We start from the raw sequence: 15,668 nt of genomic DNA, 5'->3' as shown, positions 1-15,668 counted from the left end.
CCAACCCCACCCCCCCGCCAACAGGGGCACCCTCGACCAGGCCCGCACCCATGTCTCCCAACACCCCCACCCCCCAGCATCCAGGGGCACCCTCCACCAGGCCCCCACCCATGTCCCCCATCACCCCCACCCCCCAGCAGTGCAGGGGCACCCTCCACCAGGCCCCCACTCATGTCACCCACCACCCCCACCCCCCAGCCACCAGGGTCACCCTCCACCAGGCCCCCACTCATGTCACCCACCACCCCCACCCCCCAGCCACCAGGGTCACCCTCCACCAGGCCCCCACCCATGTCTCCCAACACCCCCACCCCCCAGCATCCAGGGGCACCCTCCACCAGGCCCCCACCCATGTCCCCTATCACCCCCACCCCCCAGCCACCAGGGTCACCCTCCACCAGGCCCCCACTCATGTCACCCACCACCCCCACCCCCCAGCCACCAGGGTCACCCTCCACCAGGCCCCCACTCATGTCACCCACCACCCCCACACCCCAGCCACCAGGGTCACCCTCCACCAGGCCCCCACTCATGTCACCCACCACCCCCACCCCCCAGCAGTGCAGGGGCACCCTCCACCAGGCCCCCACCCATGTCCCCTATCACCCCCACCCCCCAGCAGTGCAGGGGCACCCTCCACCAGGCCCCCACTCATGTCTCCCACCACCCCCACCCCCCAGCATCCAGGGGCACCCTCCACCAGGCCCCCACCCATGTCCCCTATCACCCCCACCCCCCAGCCACCAGGGTCACCCTCCACCAGGCCCCCACTCATGTCACCCACCACCCCCACCCCCCAGCCACCAGGGTCACCCTCCACCAGGCCCCCACTCATTTCACCCACCACCCCCACCCCCAGCCACCAGGGTCACCCTCCACCAGGCCCCCACTCATGTCACCCACCACCCCCACCCCCCAGCAGTGCAGGGGCACCCTCCACCAGGCCCCCACCCATGTCCCCTATCACCCCCACCCCCCAGCAGTGCAGGGGCACCCTCCACCAGGCCCCCACTCATGTCTCCCACCACCCCCACCCCCCGCCACCAGGGGCACCCTCCACCAGGTCCCCACCCATGTCTCCCAACACCCCCACCCCCCAGCATCCAGGGGCACCCTCCACCAGGCCCCCACCCATGTCCCCTATCACCCCCACCCCCCAGCAGTGCAGGGGCACCCTCCACCAGGCCCCCACTCATGTCACCCACCACCCCCACCCCCCAGCCACCAGGGTCACCCTCCACCAGGCCCCCACTCATGTCACCCACCACCCCCACCCCCCAGCAGTGCAGGGGCACCCTCCACCAGGCCCCCACCCATGTCCCCTATCACCCCCACCCCCCAGCAGTGCAGGGGCACCCTCCACCAGGCCCCCACTCATGTCTCCCACCACCCCCACCCCCCCGCCACCAGGGGCACCCTCCACCAGGCCCCCAACCATGTCTCCCAACACCCCCACCCCCCAGCATCCAGGGGCACCCTCCACCAGGCCCCCACCCATGTCCCCTATCACCCCCACCCCCCAGCAGTGCAGGGGCAGCCTCCACCAGGCCCCCACTCAGGTCTCCCACCACCCCCACCCCCCGGCAGTGCAGGGGCATCCTCCACCAGGCACCCACACATGTCCCCCTGCCCCCAGGTCCTGACGATACTCAATCATGGCAGTAATGGCCAGCATACCCAGCACAAACACCCAGGCAAGGATTGCATCCACCCACATAGTGAATGCAATTACATGATACAACCCCAATGGCAAGTCTGTAAATGAACACATGTCCGTCACACACACATACACAATGGGTGCAAGTGAATGTCAAAACCCATATCATGACATGTATGAAACCAATGAGAAAATACCACAAGTGAAATTTAAAAAAACATGTATTAAAGATGAAAAATAAGTAAAAAAATCAAACATACAACAATGGGGATAACAAAATAAATGGTCCATGTCCGAGAACAAATGTAAAAATAAAAAAAACAAAGTAATCCAAAAACAAATGTTGTCCAAAGCAAAATCATGTGGAAGTAAAATAATGAAAAACCATTTCCTCAGGGTGAACACGAAAATTCCAGGGTCCATGAGCCCAACACCATAAATGAAACCTACTACTACCTAATGAAAATAATATATACAAAAAAGTGGCCATTGTCCGAGCGGTCCAAAAAAACAAAAATTAATAAAGGAAACCTAACACTAACTAACTAAATAACTATATACAAAGGCAGCGGGCAAGTCCTGCGGCTCACTCGGTGATGTTGCTGGCCAGGGCATCATCGAACTCCATGTCGATGTCCTGGAGGCGGGACTCTGTCCTGGCCCCGAGGTCTCGCAGGGATAACCCCATTTCCAGCTCAAACTCCCTGCGAGCTTCCTCGAGGCACTCAGCCCGCCTCAACGCCCGACGCATGGAGAACTCCGCCCTGACCATGGTGAGCCGCTCCTCTTCCGCCCGCTGCCGCTCCGCACCTATCCGCTGGACCAACTGCTCCCACACGGAAGACACCACCATCCCAGGGTTGCCCTGCCCTCCGGCCGATGCCTGCCCCTCTGATCTTGAAGGCCCCGAGCCATGATGCCTCCCACGTCGAGCCTGCTGCTGCCTCCGACGCCACTGCCTCTGCCAGCACGACGGCATCCAGGCTGATGGAAACCACCGACGCCGTCGTGCACGTGCCCTGCCTAATGATGTTGTCACATCTTCCATCTGCTGGGGTCCAGTTGCTGTGTTGTCCACCCCTGCTGGACCTCCGACTCCCAACTGTGGCAGGGATGGGATCCCCACCGAGCTGGCTGCATTGGTCGGGGCAGGTCCACAGGGGGCCCTGGTGGCATCTGGGCCGGAAGACGGCAAGGAGAACGACTGGTGTATAGCCTGCACAGAGGAGGAGAGGGCCGCCAGATTGGACAACACATGCAGGAAACCCCCAAACATGGCCGATCCCAATTGGGCCACGTCGGTACGGTGCACTTCGTGATGACGTGCGTCCTCCTCCCGGGAAGCACGCACGGCATTACGAATAACAGCCGTGCGCATCGCGACCCCAATCAGGACACGGCCAGGGGTTCCCACGTCCGCAGGTGGAGGGGAGTCAGGTGACATGGACATCCCCTCTACCTGCGGACGGGCCTGGGACGGGGCATCCCTGCTGGTGCATGGTGGTGCACTCACAGGGTCAGGGACAGCGACATGCACAGGCCCCTCCACGGTGACCTGTGCTGCCTCCTGCCCCTGGCCCTGGACTGCACCACTTGCACCAGCAGGGATGCCCCCACCAGGCCCCATGTGTGCCCCAGTGGCGGCCTCCTCCTCCTCTGTGCAAACCACCAACCTGGATGGCTCCTCACCGTCTCCCACCGTAGCAGGCCCCTGTGGGGGCTCACCCACCCCTTCCGCTGCAGCCGTGAGGGCATCCCCGCCGCCTTGCTCCACAGCGCCGTCTCCGCCCTCTTCTTCACTAGCCGCTGCGTAGAGGGAGACAAAGAACACAAGCATCAGGGCACTGTACAATGGTCCCCTAGACAGGAAGCAATAGCAGATGAGCACCACTGTCAAAGTACACTTCCATCATGTCCCTCCATAACACATGGGTCAGTCCAGGCAAAACACACACAGTAACAGGCATGGTGCATGCCATGGACATTTCCATGCATGTCCAATGGACTCTTGAAACATTCAATGATATGTAACTCACATGCATCATGGCTCATGCCTATCACATGCACACACTTCACCTCAGTCACATCCATCTGGCCCCAAACACACCAAACACAGCGGATACAAGGGTAATTTGGCTGCTTCACTGAATCTGTGCATTGTCACACACATGTGTCATGCATCCATGGCATGCACAAGTCACAGACACGCAGGTCAGGCACACAGACATGGCTACCATATATGTACCTGGCATCAGCACCCATCCCTCACCCCCACCCATGTCCAGGTACAGAGACTGGCATGCTCTCATGTTCAAAATCTGCATAGGGCTCCCCATGCGGCATTTGAACACATGCAACATGCCCTGTCTCACACAGTAATGCTTGGACACTTACCGCTCAACTCCAGACGGGCCTCCCTCTCAAGGATCTGGGCGTGGAGCGCTGGGCGTACGCGTTCCAGGACCCTCATCTGGATGGAACTCATGCGGCCCCGGCCCCCCTCCACGAGGTGCCGGGCCTTCACAAGGGTCCTGGACCTCAAGTCCTCCCAGCGCTTCTTGATCTTCAGGACGTTGCGGGTTGCCACCCCCTCCGCGTTGATGGCAACCACACAGTCGGCCCAGATCCTCTCCCGTCCTTCCTTGCTGGCGCGGGACGATCCAAAGAGGGCATCATACTGCCCCAGGACATGCTCCACCAGGACACCAACTTCGGTGTCAGTGAAGCTGGTGCCCCTCTGCCCCTCTGGCCTGGGGTTGCCACTGGTGCCAGATGTGGAAGTGCCCGACATGACAACCCCAGAGGCAGGTGTGGGTGGGCAACTGGGTCCTGGGGCTGGGCTGTGGAGCGATGTAATCCCAGTCGGGAGTCTTCAGTTCCAGCAGGGGTGGACACAGCAACTGGACCCCTGCAGATGGCTGATGTGCAGGCACCAAATGGCAGGGCACGGTGGCAGCAGGCAGGCAGGCAGGCAGGCAGCAGCAGATGGCACGTGGGAGGCTGCTCGGGGCACTGGGGGGCAGTAACTCGGCCTTCTGGTCAGGAGCGTGGTCTTCCGTGTGTTTTCGCGTGGCCAGCTTGATATGGAGTGATTTGGCACGTGAAAATCCTGCACGTCAGCGTGAAATCCGAGGAAAGGCCCTTAGCGCGTAAGCGCGTCAGCACGCATACGCGATTCTATTGGACCAGAGTCCCTCAGCGCGTAAGCGCGTCTGTGACGTGACCCGCACGGGTGTTCCCCACTCAGCACGTGATGACGGAGCACACGTGGAAATACTGCACGTCAGAGTGTCATCGCGTGTAATTGGACAAAAGTGCGCGTACACGCAATTGGCCTATGTACGTGTATTTCATGGGTGCGCGGGCACTTACACACGCAAGTACGTCAGCGAACCTGTATCCCGTGGTGCGTGTGAATTTCCACACGCTATTGGACTGGGAACTGGATTCCAGGGGTGCGCGGGTCACACGCTCGCCTAGAACACGCGCAAAGCATAAATTTGCGCACTTTAACAATAACAAGCTCAGACGCCTGGATGAACATACCGTTCCTAGCAGCAGTGGCAGTGGGCTACCAAAGGAGGAGGAGGAGGATAGTCAGGGCCAGAATATTCACACCCAGAACCAGCCTTTTCGGGATGCCTGATGACCAGGTGTATGGGAGGTACAGGTTTCCACCACACATTATACTGGACCTGGTGAGTGAGTGGGAGGATGACCTCACATCACCCACCCTGTGCTCCCAAGCACTCAGCCCCCTGGAGAAGGTCCTCAATGTACTGCACTTCTTAGCCACTGGATCATTTCAGCGGACAAGTGCCATAGTGGGTGGGGTGTCACAGGCCACCCAGTCACGCTGCCTACACCAGGTCTTGAACATCATCACTGCACGCCCATCAGTCCGCAGGCACATATACCTGCCCAGAACACCTGCAGAAAGGCATGCTGCCGCCCTGGATTTTTACGGTGTGGCACGATTCCCCAAAGTGCTAGGTGCCATCGACTGCACCCATGTGGCTCTACGTCCCCCCAGGGCATCTGAGCACATCTATAGGAACCGCAAGCACTGGCATTCCATCAACGTGCAGGTAGCATGTAATGCCAAGGGAATCATCACCTCAGTATATGCCAACTATCCCGGCTCCACCCACGACAGCTTCATTTACCGAATGTCCACCCTAAGCCGGGACCTAGAAGCTGGGCGGCATGGCGATACATGGCTGCTTGGTGAGTATGTATGCCACTGCACATGCATGCATGTTGGATACTGAGCAAGGTCACAACCCCACCAATAATACCAATCACCACCTCCACAGGGGACAGTGCCTACCCTCTCAGCCCCCACATGATGACGCCAATTCGGAACCCCACCACGCCACCCGAGGTAAGATATAACACAGCCCACATTACGACCCGGGGCATAGTGGAGCGCACATTCGGAGTGCTAAAGTCACGCTTTCGCTCCCTTGACCGTTCTGGCGGGCAGCTGTTATACGCTCCCCCAGTAGTGTGCAGGATCATAGTGGCAGCATGTGTCCTGCACAACGTTGCAACACGCCGGGGCCTGGCCGTGGACATGGTGGTGGCCCCACATCCCCAACCACATGCACAGCCGCTGCGCATGGGAGGGGAAAGGGCACGGGGGAGGCAGCCCGTACACAGCTAGTGGCTAATTACTTCACATAGAAATCACACCCCTGTGGAGTGCACACTGCCCTGGCACATTCCATCTGACAATCAATGATGACTCAACCTGACACTGATCCTGAATGTCTGGAGAATGAACCGTGAATACCATATCAGCCTGAGATTGTTCACCTGGAAGTGTCACAATGTGTGCATCCCTACCCACACAGACACCACCAATGCAGTTTTGTGAAGTTACACATTCTAGCAGCTAAAATGAATACCCACTTGCAAAATGCAACAAGAGGACAGTGCCATGTCAGCCAACCCAACCCCAGCACCGCCACACGACACACCGTGCCATGTCATGCTAATTGCAGGTAAACAAAGTAATCCCCACAACATGACACTAGTATCACTATGTACAGTGTCCCTATTAGAAACCTGCAACACCTGAAATGCTCACAGCAATGCCGGACCAACAACATACGTGAGCACGTACTACCATTAACATGACATCACAAATGTTACATATTAGTAGTCTCACCACCTGGAAATGCCTGCACTCCCACCACTACCAACTGTGCAGTGTTGGCGCCATGTAGAGTTGTAGGTGCACTGCTGCCAACATGGACCCCATCTCCAGACTAGAGGTCCTTGTGTAGACATGAGGAAGGGACCTGCAAATTGGGAGGTAGACACAGAAGAAGAGTTACACATCAATGCAACATGCAGTGTACAACACAACAGCAATATGCACTAGGAATGTATACACAGTATTGACTACAGACTGCCCACACAGCTCATGGGAGTCCAACGTCACTGTGTAATTCACTGTCACTTGGGCACACCCTTTGCAAGCCCATGGAAACGGGAAGCAGGAGGGGTGTGTGTGACTCAAACCCAAGCATCTGAACCAAATACATTACAAGCCTGCATGTGCCCAGCCACAATGCAGCGTATGCCCACAGGAACCACGGAAGCCAACAAATCGTCCCAAAAAAATTGGGAATAAAAGAAATCAAAATAAAAATAAAAATAAGAAACAATCAAAAATGGCCATTGATGGGCCCGGGGGGGTTGGGGAGGCCACCCAGGAGGTCCGAGGACAGGATGCACACCAGAACCCACCTGCGTGGATCCTGGGAAGATAAAACACCTCCATGGGCTCATGGCCCACACGGCTACCCTATTGTGGGAGTATCACTGCTGTCGCTATTATCACCCTGTGCAGCTGCATCCGGAGGTGGTTGCACTATGGGAGGCAGCCCACGCAAGGCCCTAGTCTGCTCCTCCATGGCTGCAAGCATGCGGGTGTGGTAGGTCTGGTTCTGGAGGATGAGTGTGCGGAGGTCCCCATGCAACAACTCACGGGATGCCCGGACCTCCGCCCTCGTTGCCTGCATCTCAGCTGAGAGCGTACGGGTGAGACGCTCCAGCTGCTGTTCTGTCCTTTGGTGTGTTGAAGCCTCAAGCTCAACAAGAGTCGTCCTGAGGTGAAGGAGCTCCTGCCTCAGGGCTTCCCTGTGGCCCTGGGACTCAATGGAGATGGCCTCCTGCAGAGTCGCCAGTGCCGCCCGCCTGTCCCTGTTGGACCCCAACATGTCCTCCCTGTGTGACTGGCAGATGGAGTCGGTTGCCTGCTCTAGTCGCTCCATCAGCCTTTCTGGGGGGACAATGGAAGTGGCCACCCTATCCATGGCCTGAGCCATCATCTCGGATGATGCAGCCTGTTGGGTTGCCATATCGTAAATGGATTGCTCCCATGCGGTATTTCCGGGTGGCGTACGGCCACCACGTCGCCGTCACCACACCTGTCTGGGGCAAGGCGAACTGCGCCTTGCTGTGCCGGCACTGCCTGAGGCTGCAGGACTGCATTCCCCCTCTGATCTGCTGGCCCAGGAACAGGATCAGATGTCGCGGAGTGTGACCCTGCATCCGTAACCACCGAAGGCGTAGCTGCCAACACTGACATCCCCATGGAGGGTTCTGACCCTGGTGCAGGTGGGTGAGACAGAACAGAATCCCTCCCTGGAACACTCACCTGCGACGGCAAGTAGGTCTCATCCAAATCAACACCTGAGTACAGCTCGGGGGAGGTGCAGCCAGAGACACCCTTGAGAGCACGACCTGCAGCACTTGTGGGTTCTCCCCCACCACCACACCACGTCCCTCACTGGTGGTTGGTCGGCCCTCGGACCCCTCCTGGGTCTGCACCATCTCCACAACCCCAGCAGTATCAGGTGCGTCTTCCCCTGCAAAGACATGAAAACAAAGAAATGGAAACAGGCATTAGCACCATGGCACACAATGAGGGCTGAGAAGCAAGAGAACCAGTACTTGATTGACACATGTCCCACATGACTAAAACCCTCCCATGCATGCACCCTCACTGCGTATGAAGTGCAGGCAAATGGCACACACTGATGACACCAAGATGGAAGATGAACACATTTTCTGCATGCTGCCTGGCAGTGGCATCACACATTGGCCTGTGATTGCCAGGTGAAACACACATGCCATCACACAGATGGCATGTACCATTGCTATTGAGTGAAGATGGAGAGGAGGGCAGCACCTATTCATTCAGTCCAGTTCCCGCATGTAATCGCTTTTCTAATTCTAACAGGTCAGATTTTTCACCTGGAGCTGCCAGTCTGAAATGGTCCAATTGCACAGGGACATGTGTGTACAAATGATATCCAGGTAACAAAGTCACTCCACTTTACCATAGCCATGTCAGACATGTGACTAGTGGACAGCGACATGCCTAGTGAAAGTGGTGGATTGCAAACAAACTGACTGAATGAACAGTGAAAATAAGCAACTATGTTGTGGCAAGGTGACACTTCAAGGGCAACTGGCGTGCAGTTGGGCTAGATGTCTACTGTTGGCAGAAGGGATACTGCTATGGCCAAATGCAGCTGCGCAGGAAGTATTGCATGAAGCACATGGCTGACCCATACGACTCAGGCGCACACACTCTCACCTGGCACACAAACAGAAGCCCTCACACACACACCATGCACATGGATGACACACACATGCATGTGCACTCACCGGACAATGCCTCGTAATCAGCCAGATCTCCCACGCCTTGGATCTGTTCCTCCGTGACGTAGGTCCCAGCGACTGACTCATGTGGAGTGAGTTCCATGTCTACTACTGGAGACCCACCTCCAGTCACTAGAGTTGCGGCATGACTTGAGGCCAGCTTACTCTTTGCCCTGCGCTTTAGGTCATTCCAGCGCTTATAGCAATCATTGGCTGTGTGCCTCACGATTCCAAGGGCACTTACGATGTCCGCAACGGTCTGCCAGTGTGCCTGGCGTTTTGCAGGTGTGGTCTTGGATCCTGCAACAATGACCATCTCGTTGTCATGTCCGGACACATACTCGACAAGTGCATTCAGTTCGTCATCCGTGAAGCTGGGCTTCCTGGATGGGCCGGACTGTGTAGCCGTGTCTGGGGCATCAGCCTGTGCCGGACGAGCACTCTTCCTCTTCCGCTTGGAAGGTGGTGGTGATCCTGAGTGTCCTGCGCCGCTCTGGACACTAGGGGCAGGAGCCCTGGTGGACTCTGTATCAGGAGTGTGGGATTGCACACTCAGCATGGGAGTTGGTGCAGGCATTGGCTCTAGTGTGATGGTGTCAGGGGGAATGTCAGCAGCATGGACTAGGACCGACACTGTCCTGGCTGGGTGTGTGAGGGCTGGGGTGGATGGAGCCGCAGCTGCCCCTGCAGCCTCTCCGCCCTGCCTCCTTGGTGCAGCAGATGACCTTGCTGGCCCAGATGCACGTGGCATGGTGACATCAACGTGCACCAGCACACGTGTCATAGGCCTGCTGACCTGGAAGTCAGCCATGGAGTCAGCCAGATCTGGTGCCACAATGGGCTGGTCCAACAAGGGCTGAGCATGGATGGTGTCAGCCACATCAGCCTCAACGGGAGGGGGGGGGATTATGGGTGCCCTTGACTGGTCCTCCACACATGGGGGGACAGGCTCACCCTGCAAGTAACGACCATGTCCCCTACCGGATCCACCACGGCCACCACTTGTGGCTCTTCCACCTTTGCCACCCTTACGGAATCCTCGCCTCCCAGCCATGGCACTGATGTAAATGTGCGTATGGGAGTGGCTGGAAACTATTGTCCTGGGCAATTGGGGGTCAAAGGGGTTGGGTACCAGATGGTAATTGTACCCTAGTGCTCTTGCAAGGCTGATTGTAACCCCTGGGGAAAGATGACGGGTCACGCTACGCACAGGAGCCCCAAAAAAGGGAGATGACGTGCACGCAACCCCTCCTAGACCACGTGTGCAGAAAGAAAAACCTGCACTACGCTGTGGCACCCAGTAACACAAGAATGAACGTATGCGTGTCACACGCAGCCTAGAATGACCTCTGAAGGGGTAGGCTACACACGGGGCAAGCACAGATGTTAGATACGTGCGTGACTCACCGTCTGCCTGGTAAACGAGCGTGTAAAAGGAGCACGTTTGGTTGGCAACACCCCCGCCAAAAGAAGATTTGTACGCTGTCTGAGGAGACAGGACAACAGTAGAAGGGAACACTGTTTGAGGGAACAGGCCCAGGTAAACCAGTAAAAGCGAAAAAAGAGAAAAAGCTGTCAGAGGTAACAGGGAATACGAACTTGAAACGCCGTGAAGTAAATCGCGTGTGAAACGACAAGAAGTACAGAATTCACCCACTCGCTCTCCACGAAAAGCACGTACAAGGAAAACGTGTTCTACACATACCTTTTATACAGGGCCACACGTCCAGCGTCACTTACGGGGCGTGTACGGGCTAGGGCCATTTCCACCAATTACACGCTTTGTCACTTCTGCGTGTAGGGACATTTCCACCAATTACACGCTTTGTCACTTCTGCGTGTAGGGCCATTTCCACCAATTACACGCTTTGTCACTTCTGCGTGTAGGGCCATTTCCACCAATCACACGCTTTGTCACTTCTGCGTGTAGGGCCATTTCCACCAATCACACGCTTTGTCACTTCTGCGTGTAGGGCCATTTCCAACAATCACACGCGATTACACTCTGACGTGCAGTCTTTCCACGTGTGCTCTGTCATCACGTGCTGTGTGGGAAACACCCGTGCGGGTCACGTCACAGACGCGCTTACGCGCTGAGGGCCTTTCCTCGGTTTTCACGCTGACGTGCAGGATTTTCACGTGCCAAATCACTCCGTACCAAGCTGGCCACGCCTACGCACACGGAATACCACGCTCCTGCCCGGAAGGCCGAACTACTGCCCCCCAGAGCCCCGAGCACGCTCCCACCTGCTGCTGCCTGACTGCCTGCTGCCCCTGCACTGCTGGGGGGTGGGAGTGGTGGGAGACATGAGTGGGGGCCTGGTGGAGGGTGCCCCTGCACTGCTGGGGGGTGGGGGTGATAGGGGACATGGGTGGGGGCCTGGTGGAGGGTGCCCCTGGTGGCGGGGGGGTGGGGGTGATAGGGGACATGAGTGGGGGCCTGGTGGAGGGTGCCCCTGCACTGCTGGGGGGTGGGGGTGATAGGGGACATGGGTGGGGGCCTGGTGGAGGGTGCCCCTGGTGGCGGGGGGGTGGGGGTGATAGGGGACATGAGTGGGGGCCTGGTGGAGGGTGCCCCTGGTGGCTGGGGGGTGGGGGTGGTGGGAGACATGAGTGGGGGCCTGGTGGAGGGTGCCCCTGCACTGCTGGGGGGTGGGGGTGATAGGGGACATGGGTGGGGGCCTGGTGGAGGGTGCCCCTGCACTGCTGGGGGGTGGGGGTGATAGGGGACATGGGTGGGGGCCTGGTGGAGGGTGCCCCTGCACTGCTGGGGGGTGGGGGTGATAGGGGACATGGGTGGGGGCCTGGTGGAGGGTGCCCCTGGTGGCTGGGGGGTGGGGGTGGTGGGAGACATGAGTGGGGGCCTGGTGGAGGGTGCCCCTGCACTGCTGTGGGGTGGGGGTGATAGGGGACATGGGTGGGGGCCTGGTGGAGGCTGCCCCTGGATGCTGGGGGGTGGGGGTGTTGGGAGACATGGGTGGGGGCCTGGTGGAGGGTGCCCCTGCACTGCTGGGGGGTGGGGGTGATAGGGGACATGGGTGGGGGCCTGGTGGAGGGTGCCCCTGGTGGCTGGGGGGTGGGGGTCGTGGGACACATGAGTGGGGGCCTGGTGGAGGGTGCCCCTGCACTGCTGGGGGGTGGGGGTGATAGGGGACATGGGTGGGGTCCTGGTGGAGGGTGCCCCTGGTGGCGGGGGGGTGGGGGTGATAGGGGACATGAGTGGGGGCCTGGTGGAGGGTGCCCCTGCACTGCTGGGGGGTGGGGGTGATAGGGGACATGGGTGGGGGCCTGGTGGAGGGTGCCCCTGGTGGCGGGGGGGTGGGGGTGATAGGGGACATGAGTGGGGGCCTGGTGAAGGGTGCCCCTGCACTGCTGGGGGGTGGGGGTGATAGGGGACATGGGTGGGGGCCTGGTGGAGGGTGCCCCTGCACTGCTGGGGGGTGGGGGTGATAGGGGACATGGGTGGGGGCCTGGTGGAGGGTGTCCCTGGTGGCGGGGGGGTGGGGGTGGTGGGAGACATGAGTGGGGGCCTGGTGGAGGGTGCCCCTGCACTGCTGGGGGGTGGGGGTGATAGGGGACATGGGTGGGGGCCTGGTGGAGGGTGCCCCTGGTGGCGGGGGGGTGGGTGTGATAGGGGACATGGGTGGGGGCCTGGTGGAGGGTGCCCCTGGTGGCTGGGGGGTGGGGGTGATAGGGGACATGGGTGGGGGCCTGGTGGAGGGTGCCCCTGGTGGCGGGGGTGATAGGGGACATGAGTGGGGGCCTGGTGGAGGCTGCCCCTGCACTGCTGGGGGGTGGGGGTGCAGGGGGACATGAGCAGGTGTGCAGGGTAGTCCCCTGTTTTGTGGGCTGCCTGCAGGGGCCGTGGAGGGTGTACAGGGAACACCTGTGAGGACCCACCCAGCCTAATTGCGTGTGATAATTCCCGCACACCCCTGTAATACACGTACCTGGCCAAATCGCGTGTGATAATTCCCGCGCACCCCTGTAATACACGTACCTGGCCAAATCGCATGTGAGAATTACCGCGCACCCCTGTAATACACGTACCCAGCCGAATCACGTGTAGAACTTCCCGCACACCCCTGTAATACACGTACCCTGGCCAACCGCGTGTAGAACTTCCCGCGTACCCCTGTAATACACGTACCCTGGCTAATCGCGTGTATGACTTCACGCGTACCCCTGATATGCACGTTACCCGCTTTGCGTTCCTTGTTTGGCAGCCCTGTAGACTGGTCCAGGGTTAGCGCAGCCCTTTGCGATGATTTAGCGATTTTGATGGCTTTTCCTTGCGCGAGGGCGTTCTTGGGGGCGTTACTGGCGCTGCTGCAGGGTCGCTGCGATACTCTGCGCCACGGCTGGTTTGGGAGCCTGAAATCCATGAATACGCTGTGCGCGGAAATCGGTTTTAGCGCACGTGCTTGCGACACTTTTCTGCGAAATTCTATGAATTACCAGTATTTTCTCCCGTTTTTTGAAAAAAAGCATGTTTACATTTAAAACTGCAAACTAGAAAAAATTCACTTTTACACATGTGAAGTCGGCTGCACTGGGTTTTCAATGTCAATCTGTTTTGTGAACTGTATGCTCTTGTGATGTATTACTTTATGGTTTATAATGAGATAAACATCCCTAATACTGTGATAAAACATATGAATATCATTATTTAAACACACATATAAGTATTTATTTGTCAAAATCCGAGTGTCATCTTAGGCCTTTGCAAAGGGTTTAAAAGTCTGTTTTTGTCTCTTATTTTGTGAGGGAAGGTCAGATTTTAATTCTGTTTGGTGCCTCTTATTTCTGACTAGATGCTGCTTCTGTCTATCGATTTATAATCTAATAATTTGTGGGTTGAGGGAATATTGCAGGGGGAAACCTTAACTTGGGTGCTATCCATCCTAATTCAAAAAGTGCTCCTATTCAATTGTGCTTTGGAAATGTCCTTGTAGAAGGTTAATCAAGTGTAGTTCAGTAGTTTTTATTGTAATTATCACCCCAATGGTGATTGCTGCCCAATATTAGAATGTGTGTGATTTTTGTGAATTTTAAAATAAATAAACATTGTATTTTCACCAACTGGCCTTGTTCATGGTCCATTGTGACCCGGGGTATATGTAAAAGGGGGTGTCAGATGGGTTGGGTATCGGCTCAATTTGAATTCATTAAAATTAAAGAAAAAGCATTCCTATTGAGCGCCACACCCCAGGATAAGACCAAGTATCCTGGTCAGGTGTGTGATGCCCGATTTGAATCCTTAACAGTAACTAGACTTAGGCAAACAATGTTTCCCAGTACTGACAGCCTGAAAGGCATGCCAGTTTCCCCATAACAGATGAGCAAAAGCCAGTGTAGGGAAGCTTAAAGCTTTAATGCACTGTAAAAAGAGCAGGTCAGATACAAAAATAAAAGCTAAACTTTTGGGAGTCAATAGAAGTGGAAGTAAAGGTGCAGTAAAGAGGAATCTTTCCTAACACTGGGGCCAGGTCACATGTCTCAATATCAATAGTGATATGCATAGTTAAGGATGAAGGATTTGGCTTCCCTAATGTCAAAAAATACCATACCACTTTTACATTACGTGTGTTGTAACACTGAAACGATATGCACTCGACTGCTGTGCCAGCTTGGGTGACAAACGGAAAATCTCTGTAGTCCCACCCTATTGTACTGCCTTCTCACAACGGACATGATTTTACAGACCACATTGGTTGCAACATCTGAATGTGATATTTTAAGCCAATGGAAGGAAGCAAACTAAGTAATGGATGAAAAAGACGTGCTGTTTGAGGAATCGTGCTTATGAGTTGGTTTGATTTGCAGGATTTATATAGTGCACTGGACACAATAAACCACATTTAGGTGCAGATTTTCAGAAAATAAACATCAAACAGTGGGCACCTATCACTTAAAATATAGGGATTTTAAGGCTTTCCTGAAAGCTGCAAAAGAGGTCAGTCTGCGTAACGATAGTGAATAGTAAATCATCTATCAGCTCTATAGGCACAGCGGCATGATTGGTTCATCGAAAAAACATGTTACCTGTGTAACGCAACCAAGTCGGTTAGTATTACATTTTACTAGGTAGATAAACAGGAGCAAGTCCTGTGATGTATTTAGAAACTAGGCATCCGATTTTAAAATCAATCATCTATCCAATGACATACTCTGCAATTGTATGACTTAGAGCATAAAGAAGAAATGCCCTGATATTGTGAGACTCTGCCATTCGGTGCAGGACTAGACAAAATGGGCCTCATTACGAGGCTGACGGAATGGGTTAACCGGCACCGGTAATGGTGCCGGTGCCGGTAAACCCTTTCCGCCC

Source organism: Ambystoma mexicanum, chromosome 2q, assembly GCF_040938575.1.
Source record: "Ambystoma mexicanum isolate Mex_15411 chromosome 2q, UKY_AmexF1_1, whole genome shotgun sequence".
Classification (NCBI taxonomy): Eukaryota; Metazoa; Chordata; class Amphibia; order Caudata; family Ambystomatidae; genus Ambystoma; species Ambystoma mexicanum.
The sequence above is the reverse complement of the archived record's forward strand: the minus strand, read 5'-3'. Positions refer to the sequence as shown.